We start from the raw sequence: 16,714 nt of genomic DNA, 5'->3' as shown, positions 1-16,714 counted from the left end.
GGTTTCATATTTCCCTTACATTGAAACTAAGTACATTTTTACCAAAGTCTGGCACCAGTAAGTCTTGCCTGACAACCAGAGTCCCACACTATAAACAACTGTGCATTTTGGGTGCATGACAGTGTCCACAGTATGGTCATATTTGCTAAAAAAAAAATAAATAAAAAGCTATACACCGCAATGGCATTTTTTTGTGCTGTATCATATCTTATTTTAAAAGACTTCCAAATGAGCACCAGTCAGTGACATGACATCAAGAGCTCTGCGTGCAACCAGCCTTTATTAGAGGGTGGCTATAATAAGTCATTCCTGAGGAAAGAAAACACATCACATCACATCTGGAGTTTATCCAGTGACCCAGCTAAATGTTTTGAGGTGAAATTAGAAAAAAACCTGCTGTCATTTGCTGTCCGTTCCTCAACAAACGCCCTATGAGGGCGAGGAGGTATGGGTGGTGGCAGCGTCATGTCGTGGGGATACTTTTCCTGAGCGGCAGTCGGGCATCTTATTAAAACCTGCCTCAGTCACCTTTCAGGTCAACGACCTCAAACACCAGGCCAAAGTCAACAGCAAAAAGGCCGAAGAAGAGAAAGGGGTGTATGTTCTACAATGGCCAAATCAAAGTCCAGGTCTCAGTTCTCAGTTAGGAATCTGGAATTGAACGTACGGCCTATCTTGCTTTCACTACAAAGTCACTTACTTGCGTCTGGCAGGGCAGAGCAGGATGTTTTTGCTTCGAAGAGTGAAACTGTTTGCCACCAAACGTCCCAGAAAGCGTGAAATTAGTGATTTGTGGCCTGAATAGGTCTCTTAGTGTTTGAAATGCCAGCGTTTGAATAACCGTTTTTAGACCCCGTCCCCCCTATGACGTGTTAATGTGGACACTGGCTTTTAAATCTTTAATGGCTGCTTGTTTGATCCGTTTATTGCTCTCCCTGGTTGGACCTAATAGCTTGTAAAGATCAGGCTTAATGGTGCCTGTTTGCTTTTTTTAGTTTTGCGAAAGTGATTTTTTTGATTCTGCTGTTCAGGGTTGGCTTGTTTTGTTGGCCTGATTGCCCAGTTTAGAAACACTGTGTGTGTGTGTGCTCGTTTTTGCAGTATGAAACTGACATAGCTTTTTCATTATTATGGTAGTTTAAGGTGGCTAGGTGGCTTGTGTTGCAGTATTCCATAAATGATTCAATCAGAAATCTATGTATGTCAGGGGTGAGGCCTGCAACATCAGCATGAATGTTTAAGCTATTCTGAAACTGATCACCTGTCTGTGATCGTGTGCCTGAGGTGAGAAATAGGATTTGTTATTGTTATTGTGATTTTGACTGGATTTATACTTGCCTAGACAGCAGGGATGGCGCGGAAGTTAAGATGTCTTTGAATTTACCTTCCCAAACAAAGATTTCAATAGTCAGATTAGCTAGTTTACTGGTCAGACAGCCCAGTTCACATCCTGCAGCTAACGTCGTTGCAATGTTTTAGTTCATAGCTCATAGGTGAACGTTTGGGAGAAGGACCACGCTCAAACTCCTCCTCTCCATTACTGCGCACACCTCAATACCACCAATGCTCCCCCTGATGGTTCAGTTATGCTCGACCTCTGCCTGGCAAGGGAGGGTTTTGCTTCAGGTCCCACCAGCTCAAAGCCCCCCAGAACTGTAGCCCAGATTTCTTGAGTTGACCTTCCTTTCCTCAGCCAAGCGAGCGTGGTCCACAGTTCACAAAATTATTTAGGCCCTGGTTTTTACACTTGCTGACTGAGCTTGCTGAGATTTTAGAGATCATTATCTGGCTGGACTCTTGAGTTGATGCTCACTCAATGGATATCGGTGAACTTGAAAAAAATGTGTAATGCCTCACAGACAAAGTTAGATAGCACGGTAATTACCTGGACCTGTCTGGAATCCAAATCCAGTACCAGCAGCAAATGCAGTAACGAGCTACAATTAATGAGCTTGAGAGGAAACCCAGAGGAGGAGGAGTTGGACATGGCTACAAGAAAAGTCCCACAGTCTGCTTTTGGTCAATTCTTTCATGTGTCATAGTGACAAAATAGTTTGTAGACCAGAAGGAAGGGGATTGCTCTTGGTGTAAGATCTTGTAATTTGTGACCCCTGATGCTGATCAGTTATGGAGCGCTACAAACTGTAAGAATTCTTGATTACAAGAGTTCATTGTTTTAAACAGTACAGCTTTTTTTTTTTTTACATGGCATCAATACATTTTCTTATCTCACTTGAGTCTTAAAGGGTAAAAAAACCCACAAAGACATCCAAACTAGTAAGGATATAAGACAATATCAGTGCACGTGGGTGTACTCAATATTATTATTTTTGCAGGACTGTACAGTATTGTTTTTTTTATTATTATTGGTTTACGTGCAAAGCTGCATGATTCATTTTATGTTGGGTTTAACAGTTTAGGTTTAACAGCTTGTTAAACCTAAACTTGTTCTGATTGATTAAAAAGTACTTATTCTTTTTTAGAATTCAGTTTTCCTAAAATTTGATGATAAAAATCACAATAGATCACCTTGCCTGCAGTATTGCAGTATATCACAGTATCACACTAGGGATGTAAAGACGGTCTCACCCCACAATGTGTTTTAATATCATGATTCTACGATATATCGTTACACCCCTAATCTGTGTTTTTGGAATTATTTTACTAGATTTTTGTTCTATTCCTTATAAATTTGTTTATTTTTACATTTTGTGTTGTTGTGTTTTGTAGCGTTACAGCGTATGTGTATAAATCTCTTATATTGTATTATATGACGCGTTCCTTTTTTGTAGGGACCAGATAATTGTTGAAGTTCATGTCAGCTTGTTTGAAAACCACTGGAAACGAGGCACCAGCCATAAAAATAAAAAGGTTCCCCCAAATTGTAGCTGTTATATTTATTTATACCCTGGTTGTGTATGTTCCTGTAGTCTGGGCCGCTCTCGAGGGACGACTGCTGAAATGGAATCTGATTGCCGGGCGCTATCAGCCCGGAGTCATCTGAGGAATGAATGGGAGTAAGCTAATGAATGTTGTTTTACCAGTTTGGCTTTGTGTCAAACGTACATGTGGCAGATGGCCTCTCTGAGTTCACATACCACACACAAGCTTAGAAAACCAAGGTCTCATTTATGGTATAAGGATACTGGTTGTTCTTTCCTTTCCTCTCTATATAACCAAGACCTTTAGATCGGGCTGAAAATGTCAAAATACGGTCAGAAAATGCTGGTTACAGTACCACTTGGGTCCAGGCAGGACTGGATCTTGAACTTTCAGAAGATCTAGAGTGATCTGAAAGAGTTGATGTTTTATCAAAGGAACTGGAATTTTAACCGATACCCCGATCATCTTTCTGATGATGGGCAGAAATGCTGCCGTCATGAAATGATTATTATCATTATTATTATTATTAAAGTTCTCTTAAATTTCATCAATTCAGGGATGTGTTTGGTTGCCTCAGGCTTTTGGTTTGCTTTTTGATGTCATGTCATTCAGTGTTGGGAATGTGCCCAAATTCAAGAATCCAAACGGGGTGGGGGGCAAACATGTCTTTGTGGCACTACGTAAGATCATCCTTCATTTTTTTTCCCCCCTGCTGATGATGGCAGCATGATCCCTCAAATTTCAAAGAGAAAAATATCAGATTATTATTGACCTATAGTCAAGATTTCAGCAGCTTAGATGCAAATGTGGCATCATGCCATCACTAATTCTGCTGTATTCTGTTCTGTTTGTGACTGAGACCGAGATGAAGCCCTACTACCTCATCAGTTCTGTGCTGTATAGAACTGAAAAAAGTACAAACTTATCTCAAATGTTTATGTTGCTTAGCAACCTAAACCTACTGTTAACACACTACATGGGGGAATATCTGAATTTCACTGCATCCAGTGGCTTGTAGGGATCACTTGCTTGTATGAGCGAATGCCGTCGGCGTCGTTTCGTTTCGATGGGGTTATGTAATCTCAAATTTTGGCAGAAGGACCACGCCCAAACCCCTCCCCTACATTACTACACACACTCTCCCTTCGCACCCCACCACCGCCCCTGCTCCTCCTGATGGTCCAAATTGTGCTCAACCTCTGCTTCACAAGGACGGAGGTCTGGCTTCCAGTTCCATCAGCTCATCAGCCGGTTCCATCAGCGTGGTCCGCACTTCGCAAACTGTCTGTTGCTTAGTAACAAAAAACAAAAAATCATTTTTGGTCAAAGTTCAACTTATTTCGTGAGCTACGCTTTACACTATAAAATACAAGTGCATTATGGGAGACTGTCGTACACTGAGGAGTTCCCTAAAACGTAAATAGGGATGCATTTGGTTACAGCCTTTGTTAAAGCTGGGTTTGAAATCACGCCCTATGAAAGAAATAATGCAGTATGGTGAATCAAAAGGTGTTGTAGTGTTGGTTGGATGAGTCTATCGCAGTCATTACTGGGTCTTTCTCCTCAAATCCTTGGCATAAAGTTGTGTAATGTTGTTTCTCTTACTTTCTCACGTCCCTCCTGCTCTTTGTGAAACCTTGGGTTTAAAAGCATAGGCCCTGCTTTGTGATTTGAAGCGGGCTTTGGGTGGGCCCTGCTTTTGTAGGCTAGTCTAAATGAGGGATTGAGTGTAAAGACTGCTGTTTGGTAGTGGTTTGTCTTAATAACTGTGTCAGACTCCTCAGTGTAATTACTTTGTTTGTGAGCTGTTTGACCAGGCTGTTTTTCCACCAAGCGGAGTGTACGGCTGAATCTACAGCTACGTGTATGTGTGGATAGCAGCTTCTCTGTTGGCGTAGCCGAGATATGAGACAGAGCAACTCACTGTGTTATTAAACATATTTAAACCTGCGCCACACGAGTGACTCATGTATGATTACGTACAAGACACAGTGAAAACCCTGAATCACTTGAACGGCGGCCCAGTGAGAGGGATTTGGATGATTTCGGATTGCCAGGCATTTGGAAGGATGAAGTCACTGCCACACGTACAGGGCCAACAGCCGCATGAACGGTATGCTCATCACAGTATGCTTTTCTATATATATAATACACATATATATATATATATATATATATATATATATATATATATATATATATATATATATATATATATATATATGTGTATATAAAACACATCTGACCAACTTCTTTTTTCATTGCAAAAAGAGTGTCTGATAGGGTTACGTGCAGCATGAAGAGTGCATGAGTAAGGGATGTCCAGTGGGTTGGGATTGGGGCTGTTACAGGTGTATTTTTTAATAGAGTTTTGGCCCTCCGGCATCCGTTAATGGATATTATCTTAGTCCACAGCAAGGAAGAGCATTCTGAAAAGGCAACAAAACTGAAGTATGCAGGTATTTTACAGAAGAACATGAAAACGTAACACAACACAACGTAACATCTGTGGTTCCTGGTGCTTGGACTGTGTTTCAGCTGCTTTTCCTCCAGATGTTTGTCTGTTTTACGATATTCTTTTATGTCCATGTGAGGAAATTTCACTCCCACCATGACTTTTACTCTTGGATTATGGCTGACTAGTAGTTTTGATGGCATGAGAACATACTATGTCTTTGCAGTTTAGATCTGGTCCTGTAAATTATTATTATTATGTTTTAATTTTTTCATATAATCGATGTTCATTGAGAAGGACTGTGGGGAAACAAAGGATTACAATATTGGCATTGGTGAAATTAATTTATTATTTTATTTATTTGTTTTTTAAAAGACAATAAAGAAGGTGACAGTACAAAACATAAGGGTAACACTTTATTCTGATGATCCCCTGTAGATAATCATCTAAATATCAAGTTGTCACTTGGGTCTGATGCAAAAATGCATTACTGCCATTATATCTACTGTTTTTTTTTTTATTGTTGTTAACTTGATATCTCAGTGCTGTTGTTCTGCAATTTTTATAGTATTTAACAACATTTATAGTATTTTATAGTATTTATAGTTCTCGCTCATACAGAATCTGCCCTCAGCCAACATGTCATCCTGTGTTATGTAGCCATGGAAAACACAGCACTGCATACAATCCGCAGATCCAAGATGAAGAAGCATTTGCATCAAGGCTGTCGTAGATGTGCATGTGGACCCTTCTTGTGATGTTTCTTTATCTCTTGAGCCTGGTTAATCTATACCTAATCCTAGCCTTCAAACCTAAACCTCACTTTCAACCCAAATCTTAAATATAACCATAACCCACAAGGCCTGGTTCACATAGCCACAACCCATATTCCCATAACTAGCAGAGTCTGGAGGTAATGTGCTGCTCTCCAGCATTAACAATATCTACAGAATTCTCCTGTAGTGGCTGTTGTGTTGGACCAGGATGCAGTTTTAGTTGTCGAAAGGCTTTTGCTAGTGGGCTGAGTGTATGCAAATTTTGGTGTTATGTAACGGTTTTGGTTTTGCTGGATTTTCTTTTTAGGACGGACACAAACTCCTATTATTGACTTTTGCAAAGATTAATACAGTTTTCTATCCTAACCCTAAATCTAGATAGTTTCAAGGGTTAGTTTGTTAATAATCTGCCCATCTGTAGATCTGTCCATCTAATGATATTTCTAATGATAATAATAATAATAATAATAATAATAGTAATAGTAGTTTTAAAGGAACAAGTAGTGCAGATAACATCACAGCTGGGTCCTGGACAGGACTGGAATCACCCTTCAAGCTGCTGCTGTTTTGAAAGCAGTGGGAAATTCCCTGTTCAGATAAAAGGAAGCAGTGAAGGCAGGGAAGAGTTACAGTAATGAAGCCATGTTCACACTGCACTTCCCTGACTAGTAGTTTCACTCATTTGAGCAGGTTCCTGGTGGGTGTGTCCTTTTAACTGAGAGTCGTGACTGGCTTCTTTTTTTCCCTTGTAAGACTGCAAGCATCATCAGCATTTTTATGTGAATTCAAATCTCACAGCAAGCCATTTGCACAGATCCTAGACATGGCCCTACCCCTTTTTCCTGTATAAAGAGTATTCATTGCCAAGTGTATTCCAGAATTATTAATGCTTTATTAATATTAATGCAGATGGCCTGTGCAGGACTGATGCAGGAGGCTTAGAAACATGTGCTGTGAGCAACCTCACTGATGAATCAGCAGTGATTAGCTGGCATTTTGCATGATGATGATGCTTGCCCATTATTATTCATTTCATGTCTAAATGTTATGTAAAATATTTAATAAAGTCTTTTTTTAAATCGCCCTGGTATGTTTTTATCCTGGGAAAGTTTTTTTTTTTTAATCTCTGGTGGACTGTGCCTAGTTTGTTGTTGTCCACATGAATTGTTTAGGATGCAGAATGCCCAGATGCCGTGTTACGAGATGAATTACAACCCTGTTATTTAGCCTGAATAGAGTAAAACGTTCTTCTTTTGTGGTGAGCTTTTCTACTTTTATCGGCTGATGTATGCTATCGGCTACATAGCATCACATAGCATAGGTTTGTTTTAGCACCGTAACAAAAACATTGTAGTTATGCTTATTTACAATTCTTTCAGAATGATTTTTAATAATTATTTGTAATTATTACTGAATAGTATTACTGTTGTCTCCGTCTTCTCTGTGTCCTCACTGTGTGGTGTGCAGTTGGCTAGCTGACGAGATTGTAGCTGTTCAGATAGAGTTAGCTTTAAGCCTAGCACCCATTTGCTTCCATGGGTTTGGCTTTTTCACAAGGGTGCTGCTTTTAAGTTTGCCTTTTGCTGTGTGGTTAGCGCTGTTCTGAGGCAGTGCTGTTTGTCTTTGAGGGAACAGAGGTTGGTGAGAAGATAGTAAAAGCCGGTCAGTTTCCCCGGCTTTAGCTTCTTTGCTTTCCGGGTTTTCCTGGCACAGTCACAAGGCCTGGTTTACTGTGCCCTTGATGATGGTCCTTTCTTAATAACCTTCATAATAACATTTAATTGACATCTGAGATCTGATCCTGTAACAGCTTTTCAATTATTATTATTATTATTATTATTATGTATTTATTTATTGCATGTAATCAATGTTCATTGAGAGAGACTGTGGGAAACAAAGGATTACAACAATAATGGCATTGATGAAATTAATTTACTATTTTAATTATTTATTTAATTGTTTTTAAGACAGTAAACAAGGTGACAGTACAAAACATATGGGTAACGCTTTATTCTAATGATGCCCTGTATATAATCACCCAAATATCAAGTAGTGACTTGGGCCTGATGTAAAAAAGCCATTCTATCTACTGATAGCTGATTGAACAAAGCCCAAAAATGTAATAATTTTAGTATTTTATAGTATTTATAGTAATCTCTAATACAAACTCTGTCCTCAGCCAACATGTCATCCTGCTGTGTGTGTTATGTAGCCACAGAAAACACAGCACTGTTTACAATCCGCAGATTCATCAAGGCTGTTCTTTATCTCTTGAGCCTGGTACCGGTCTGTGTTGCATTGAGTTAAATGCAACTGAAGTCTGCGTTAAGACCCAAAATCTATACCTAATCCTAGCCTTCAAACCTAAACCTCATCCTAACTTTCAACCCAAATCCTAAATTTAACATTAACCCTATTGAAAATTGACAAGTGAACCAGTCACAAGGCCAGGTTCACATAGCAACAACCCATATTCCCATAACTAGCAGAGTCTGGAGGTAATGTGCTGCTCTCCAGCATTAACAATATCTACAGAATTCTCCTGTAGTGGCTGTTGCGTTTGACCAGGTCGCAGTTTTAGGTGTCGAAAGGCTTTTGCTAGTGGGCTGAGCTTATGTTAAATTTGGTGGCTTGAATAAAATAAGTCAAAACTGTTCTGTAACAGTTTTGGGGTTTTGGAATTGTCCTGTTTTGGTTATGCTGGATTTTCCTTTAATGAAGGACACACTCTCATTATTAACTTTTGCAAAGATTAATACAGTTTTCTATCCTAAAGCAACTTTAAGACCTCAGTTACTCATTATAATAGGCACTACATTACACAACAGGGCCTGCAGTACTTATGCTGTAAACCTTTAGCGGGCGCTGTGTTTTATTAGGCAGCCAATTATGCATTATAATCTCCAGTAAGAGTTTGCTCCACCTCTCCTGGTGCTTTTTACAGATATTTACAGAAGCTCAGCAGCAGGTCCCGGTGTGTCACACTACGCCTCAGCAAGCAAATACAGCTGAAAATTGCGTCCCTTTCCCCTGAATAGTATCTGAAAGCGTTAGTCCATGGGGAGCGTCTGTGGAGTGGGCTGGAGTAGGTGGGGGTGTAGAGGAGGATGTTATTTTTGGAAGCAGGTCTCTGCGGTGGCTCCAGTCATGCCTCTGCTTGCCACACAGTGACGCTTTCCCTTTGGGACCCTGTCTTAATATATCTCATTCATTTTTAGCCTATATTGGAACAACCCTTACTGTAATGATTGTTATTAGTTGCCTTTCGGGGGGGGGGGGGGTAGCTTGTGATGTGGTCTGCATGTGATTGATCGGTTTGATTGTTTATATTCTGTTTTTATCAGGCATATAGTCATACACTACAGTCAGCTGACCTAAGTGTAACCTACGACCTCCGGCCTCTAGAATCAAGTGGCCTAACGGCAACTTTACAGGCTGCTGAATATCCACGTACACTCAGCTCTGCTCAGCTAACATAAGTGTAACATGAGGCACAATATCAGCTGCTTGGATCTCCACGTTCTCTGCAGATCTCACCTTTAGTGAAAAACACACCCTCAGCATCAGATTAAGATAATATGGTTTCTGTCTATTAAAATCTCCTGTATTGCAACTTGGAAGTGGAAGTCAGTGTAAAAAGCTCCATTAATTGTGATTTGTTTTATGTAATGTAAAGAACGACTGCCAGATTAAAACTATGTGGAAAAATGACAAAATGAAGATACAAGAAAACCGGTGGGGGGAAAAACAAGCATGCGTAGATTAGTGACACCCCTTGTTTAGCTATAATATAAAGATATTTTTTTAGATATATAAAAGAAATGTAAGAAAAAAACTAATTATTAACGAAACAATATACTGTGATAAATCGTGAAGAAATATTTATTTTGTTTGACATAATTAAGCCCTCAGTTTGAGTTCCTCCGGGTTGAACCTTTTTATGCGGCTTTATAGAGTGTCTTAACGTCTGCTGAACTGCTGGACCTCGGGTGTGATCCTGGCTGAGCAAGAAAAGCCCACTCTGCAGCCATGTTATTCTCTGACCTCCGGTTGCACATTTATTATAGTGAACTTGAGTAAACGACAGAGTTCTCTGCACATTTGTATTGCAGTGTTTCATTCTGCCATAAGGCTGCACCATATACCTTATGTGATGCTGATCTTCGTAATATTAATAGTTCATTCACAGTAGGGTATTTTGTCCACTTTGTGCAACCATATTCTAGCATGCTGAGTCTCTGAAGATCCCGCTCACTGACTGCTCTGTGTGTTCTGTCTGATCTCTCCCGTGTAGCTCCCTGCCCCAGCCGAGTTTGCAGACAGTGGAACATATTACCTGGGGATTTAAGACCTCATTAGCTGAACCACCGGTGAGTTAACTCGCTTAATTATTTGTTCATTAATTTCTCCCCCACCTCCCACAGGGCCTTTGTGAGTTCAGTGTGTTTGAATTACTGCAGAGTTTCCCTTTAAAGGGAATTCACATCTGTTTGAGATCGACAACTCTACGTGAGCCTGGATTGGCCACTTGGACTTTCACTTTTGCCATAAGCAGCTTCTCCTACTTTCTGCCTTCATGTTTATTGGGTTAGTGCAGGTAACTGTTAATGTGCTGTTAATGTAAAAAAGCTGGGTTGATGATGTCTTCCACTTTCCGCAGTTGTAGTCAAACATTTAGGACATGATTGGGGCCCAAACTGACGTCTGGAGCTATGGGCTAATGTAGGTTTCATGCAATTGGAGTTTATAGTCTGCTAATTAGCATCATACAATCAGTGTGCAGTACCATCCATCTAGACGCCTGAATCTTATGATGTCCAGTAAATGTCCCCTTCCCAAACACCTCAACTAAACCTGTTGAGTGATTAATAGAACCAGGTTAAACCAGGTGCTTTTCAACTTAAAAAACTGTGCTGGACACAGGACCTCTGGGATGAGATAGAAGGCTATTTGACATTGCTTAACATTTCACTACAGTTTGAGGCAAGTGTCAGTTGATTCAGGCATTCCACAAAGAGACAGTGATCAGAAATATTCTTAATAAAAGCTCATATTTATGGTACCATTAATAAGAATGTAATTTGTAAAATGTTATTTTTAAAGGTACCCTAAAACGGATAACTGTATTTACCTTAGATTGGTCAATGGAAGAGGTATACAAACCACTAGTGATGCCTAATGCTACGACACAGTATGACCCAACAGCCACTTCGGAAGAATATGAAGTTGTTGATACTTGGTAATTACCAGAAAACTAAAAAAGCCTCATGAGCACGGCTTTGCCTGTGCCTGCATCCGCAGAAGGGGAGCTAAAACTAGGCAAGCCATTTAACTTAAGCCGCAGAAGCTGGAAGGTGAGTGCTAGGCTAAAAGCTGACTCTGGTTTGGGGAGGCCCCGCTGCGACAACGCTTCTCGTGGAAACACTTTGGGTATCGGGCAAAAGCTAACCCTAGATAGCTGGGTTTAACATGGCTTAATCTCTCACCCTGCAGAGAGGAGAGCAACATTATCTGAATATATCATTACTATATTCATGTTACAGTGCTAAAAATAAATTGATAAATCCTATGGAATGCAATGGGACTCCTGTGAGCTGTTGCAGTGCCACTGCCCAACTGCAAAAGAAAAACAGTGTGTTTCATTCTGAGGCAAAATGACAGGGTTGTAAATAGGCTTGAAATATAATCTTTTAATACTATTTGTACATTAAATAACAAATTAAAATACATTTCAACTTTAACAATGTATCTATGGCACCAGATGTTCTATCTGATGGCTTTTATTTGGGTCCCGTGAACATTCTTCGCTGAATCATCACTTTATGATGGGACACCTCCTATCCTTAGCAGTTTGCTATTGTTCTGTGTGGTGAAGTCACAGGTCTGAAACACAGCATTAGCTGTTCTTGTTCTTTGAGAAGCCAGAGGTTGACATCACATCCTCTTAGAGGAGATGACAAGGCGTGCAGGGAGAGCTCCATAACCAAGGTATTGCGGAGTGTCCACAAACAGCCGATTGTTGGTATGGCCGCTTATTGGCAGCTGGTTAATTAGGTGTCGCCACACAAGAGCCGCGGTCGTAACGCCTATAGTGGCGCACAGTGCCGGAGCTCGGGCAAATACACGCCGTCGAGGGGAGTAATGTGTTGCTTAGCAACTGCCGCACACAGCAGGTAATAAAAGATCAACACCTAAACCATTTGGAGAGACATCATGATCTTTGGGTGGAGGACGTGTTCTGGTCAGTGTGGATGTAAATGTGTCCCATATAATTGGATTAGAGCTGGCGTGCGTGAGGAACAGGAGGATGCGTGATGTACGTGTGTGTGTGTGTGTGTGTGTGTGTGTGTGTGTGTGTGTGTGTGTGTGTGTGTGTGTGTGTGATACACACACCACATGCCCTCTACCTTCTGGCTATTAATAGGCCGTGGACCTTCGTTGGCTTTGAATATTGAGGCAGTGCTGACATATATGCCTTTCTCTTCTGATTGTACGCTGATAATCCAGGCTTTTGTTTAGTGTAAATGTGCTGGACTCGGATATTTCTCGCCATCCGCCGCTCACCCTTATCTCCTGTCAGCTCTGTGTTGTGAAAACTCTGAATGAGCCAACCGCAGAGACTTCAGCTAGCTCTTTTAAAGTTTTAGTTAGTGAGTTAGTTACTTAGCAGGGCTTTAAAAATGCAGAAATTCAGTGGTAATTCAGCTGCACTGATTTGAAGGGCAATATTGTGATAAATTACAACACAGTATATCACAGTATGCTTTTTGTGATTAAGACATTGCCATATGGTCATATTTTTACAGCCAAACCTTTTTAGGGGGGCTGGTTTTTATTAGTCCTATTATTAGCACAATATAGGGGCTAGAAGAAAGCATGAAAAACTGTGAAAAGACATTTACACTACTTTCTGTTAACCAGAGATGTAGTATAAGTAATCCTGCAAGTTCACTGGGATTTTCTAAAATTGCTTGGTATGCAGAATGCTTGTTTGGAGTAACACTTGACAGTTCTGCATCCCTAGTCTGTGCTTCTTGAGTACAGTTAGTCCAGTTTTAGTCCTGGGTTTAATAAAACACAGTAAAATGTGGATTTACATTTACATTTATGGCATTTAGCTGACGCTCTTATCCAGAGCGACTTACAAGGTTACTCGTATTACAGAGGTGGGCCAATGTAGCCCGATTTACATACAACATTATAACATCTAACATTTGTACTTACAGTTCTTAGTAATAGTGCGATGCGGGGCGATGTGACCTCAAATCCATATCACAATAAAAAAAATTCTACCCCATTACGGTTAATGGATGATTATAAGCTGGTGGAGTTGCTCAGTTGGCTCTGTGTTCAAGTTCTCCTCCATATTGCAGACTGGACGGGGTGGAGCCACGTTAATACACAGGCGGTAGTATGTTTTTAAGGGGGCAGTGCGTGAATACTTGGTGGGAAAAGCACTACCGAAAAAAGAAATATAAATAACTGACGTGCAAGATTGCGTTGAGGTTCTAGATGTTTGATTAAGTGCCCAGCTCTATTCTGTAGTGGTAATAAAAATGCTATCAGATATGGTTTAAAATGTTATGACAGTATTTTGATGCATTTTCTGCCATATTGCCCACCCCAATCATTTTTATTTATTTATGTTTATTTTTTTGTAAATTTCCCATCCATACGTAGCCCCTCCCCCGGCTCATTTCACCACGCTAGCTAAGAAATGCCAGTGCTGGCCAATACTGCTTAAAAGTGATGAGGGGACAGAGAGCACCATCTCTACCCTCCTGGCAAGAGCACAGCTAATTCTGCTCTCTCAGACTTCGACCAATGATGGCAAAGAGGGATGGCTTGAGTTTTAAACTTGCGACCCCCAGACCATAGCGGTAGTGCATTAGACCACTGAGCGTCTCAAAGCCAAAGAAGATTTTTGTACAAAATAACCTTTTAATCAAGAGTCTATTTTTTATTTTTATTTTTTTACTTTTTTATATATATATAATAGTTGTCTTCTTATTGTTTTTTGGAAATAGCTTCTCCAGTCACACTGGTGTATTCACACTCCTAAATCCCACTCATCAGATTTTTACAACCCTACCAGTTAGTCCTGGTAAATCCTTCTCTCTTTACCTTTTATGTGCAGTGATTTTTAATCTCTCTGCCACATACAGCCTGCATTGTAGGGGGACGCAGAAGGGAGCTGGAGTGTCGGCACTGAAGCCAGCTGAATACTAAGACCACACTGAGGTGTAGCATTTGGACTTTGCCTGTGTTTTATGACTTGTTGTTTTATGAAAGCATTACATCTGGACTGCCCTCGCTCTCCTGTTCTCTCTCTCTCTCTCTCTCTCTCTCTCTCTCCCCCATTCCCTCCCCATGACGGGTTTCCTGCTTTGTTGCCTAGCGATCCATAAACCCAGATTTGGCTCCAGTTCCTGTCTGGAGTTGCTTGGTTTGGTCAGTTCCACCCACACACACACACACACACACACACACACACACTTACTTCCTGCTGTCACCCACAACAAAGCTCTTTTGCTTGGACCACTTGGAGCACGTTATTACCTGCACATGCTGTACGTGCAGTCCATACATTTGAGTCAAGCGAGTTCAAGCAAGACTGCAAGACTGCGTCAGTACACTCCGTATCTCAGTATCGGAAGTCTTTAGTAGAATGTATCTGCGTGCAGATCCGTGTGTAGAATTGTAGCTGTAATAGCTGTACAAAATGATGAAATTGCAAAGTAATAGAGATGACTGAGAAAGCTGTAGGGTGGATTATCACATTGGTGTGCAACGGCTAATTGACGTAGTAGACTAAATTCGTCGATCGCAAATTTAATAGTTGATTAGTTGGCGACCTCATCGCACTAGCAGTGATTCAGGTCATGAACCGCAGATTAATCTGCAAAGTCTAACCATTACAGTGTGGAACGTTGTTTTACTGCCACTGTTACTTTTTTAGAGTTCCCTCAGTCTCGATGCAGAAAACCTACAGATGTGGATAAAACCGATACAGTCTGTAAACATAAGGCACCACGACCACACATCTGCAACATCTGTGTGAGTGGAGAGCAGAGTTCTATTAGTGGGAGGTGAGGGAGTCTCATATAAACACGGGCTGAGCGTAAAAAGGAGAATTCTTCAAGTACATCAAACCTCAGAAAGATGGACTCCACCATTACCTTTCAGTGTGGAGCGAAATGCTTTACACAACCGCTACAGCCACTAATAGTCACTAATAAGTCACTAATATAAACGACCAAACAGACATGATAAAGTCATGATAAAAGCAAAGCAGCACACAACTTTTTTGTGTGTAACTTTTTTTTTTTGTGAAAGGTAAAATTAAATTAAATCTCTCACATTTGTTTCCCTTTTTCCCCCCAAAATATGGGAAAATTAATTAAGGTAAAGCTGGTTTAGACTCATTTTCAGTTTAGCTGTTAGCACCTAAATGGTTTGTGTGAGGGGAAACATCTGACAACCAGCCCCATGTACCCCCATAACTGAGCATATGAGGTTATAATAAATGTATCATTTAAAGCCAGATTTCCCAATAGCTTTTTGAGGTTGTGTACAGTGTATCATGTCCCCTGGCTATCGCTGGTTGATTGTAGTATTTGGAGTAAAGTCAGTTGGCTGCAACCTTTCTCCAAACTCCCATTTTAGCATGGTGAGTAAAGAGATAACACCATAAAGAAGCCTGATACTAGAGGAAATGTCCTGCAAGTTAAGAAGTGCTTTAATCTCAAAGCAGAATATTTACCATGAAATAAATAACTCTAAATAGATAATAAATCAATTATAGATGATTTAATCATGTATTATTGTACATATTAGCACACTATATCATTTCTTATTGAATAAAATAATTGCCCAAAAGATTTTCGCAGATTAGCGTAAACTTCTCTGGTCATTGACTGTGTAGATTCTGCCTACACTTGTGCAGAATGAGGCTGTGTTCAGTGTCACACATTTAGCTATAATGCATCCAGGCCCTCGCAGCCCGTGTTGGATAATGTCTGCATTGTATCCGGCGCTGCTCCTCTACTGTACAGCCGCTCAACTCTTACATAAGCAAAGCTCTGGGAAGCTTCCTGCCTGTTGCCTAGCAACATCTAAACCTGGACCCCCGGCCCCTCGCTCCGCTTCCGAGCTGCTCAAATGAATTTTTACATCTCGTACAGATAAGTGGCCCCACACTGAATGTCCAAACTAAACAGGCTTCAGTTTAAGAGCAGATTAATGAAGATCTGGAGGGAGACTCGCTGGGACGGGGGAAAGGGAGAAAGCCATTCTGTCTCAGTCTGACCACATAAAAGGTCTGGTCCGCTGAACGAGCCGTGGGGAGGAGGCTCGAGTGTTTGGCCAGTTTTTGCCTCGTCTCGAATGGCAAATGTAGTCGATTAACGAAGGCATGTTTGACGTCTGAACTTTGGGAAGGACACAGGCGCTTTTAGTTTTTTTCTGATAAAAATGTGAAAACTATTCAAGCAGTGGGTTTCATAGAATACCAAAAAGGGGTCTTTTTACTCGTATCAACAGTGGGATCGTTTTTGGTGCTTTTTTATATAATTTTTAAAATATTTTTTTTATTAATTAT

General features: G+C 40.6%; 1 protein-coding gene across 4 annotated transcripts in view; it reads left to right on the top strand.

The window, feature by feature from the left end:
- The window catches only part of gng12b (guanine nucleotide binding protein (G protein), gamma 12b), a 74,705-nt gene that overhangs the window by 4,868 nt on the left and 53,123 nt on the right, over positions 1-16,714 (top strand). For 2 of the 4 annotated variants that reach the window (XM_072684029.1, XM_072684030.1), the window contains exon 2: positions 10,409-10,484. The exons of the other annotated variants lie outside the window; for them this stretch is intronic. The gene's annotated coding sequence lies outside the window, so the exon portion shown is untranslated. The remainder of the gene's footprint in view (positions 1-10,408; positions 10,485-16,714) is intronic. 4 annotated transcript variants of the gene reach the window in all.

The sequence above is a fragment of the Salminus brasiliensis genome, chromosome 7, assembly GCF_030463535.1.
Source record: "Salminus brasiliensis chromosome 7, fSalBra1.hap2, whole genome shotgun sequence".
In the NCBI taxonomy this organism is placed as follows: domain Eukaryota; kingdom Metazoa; phylum Chordata; class Actinopteri; order Characiformes; family Bryconidae; genus Salminus; species Salminus brasiliensis.
The sequence above is the reverse complement of the archived record's forward strand: the minus strand, read 5'-3'. Positions and strand labels throughout refer to the sequence as shown.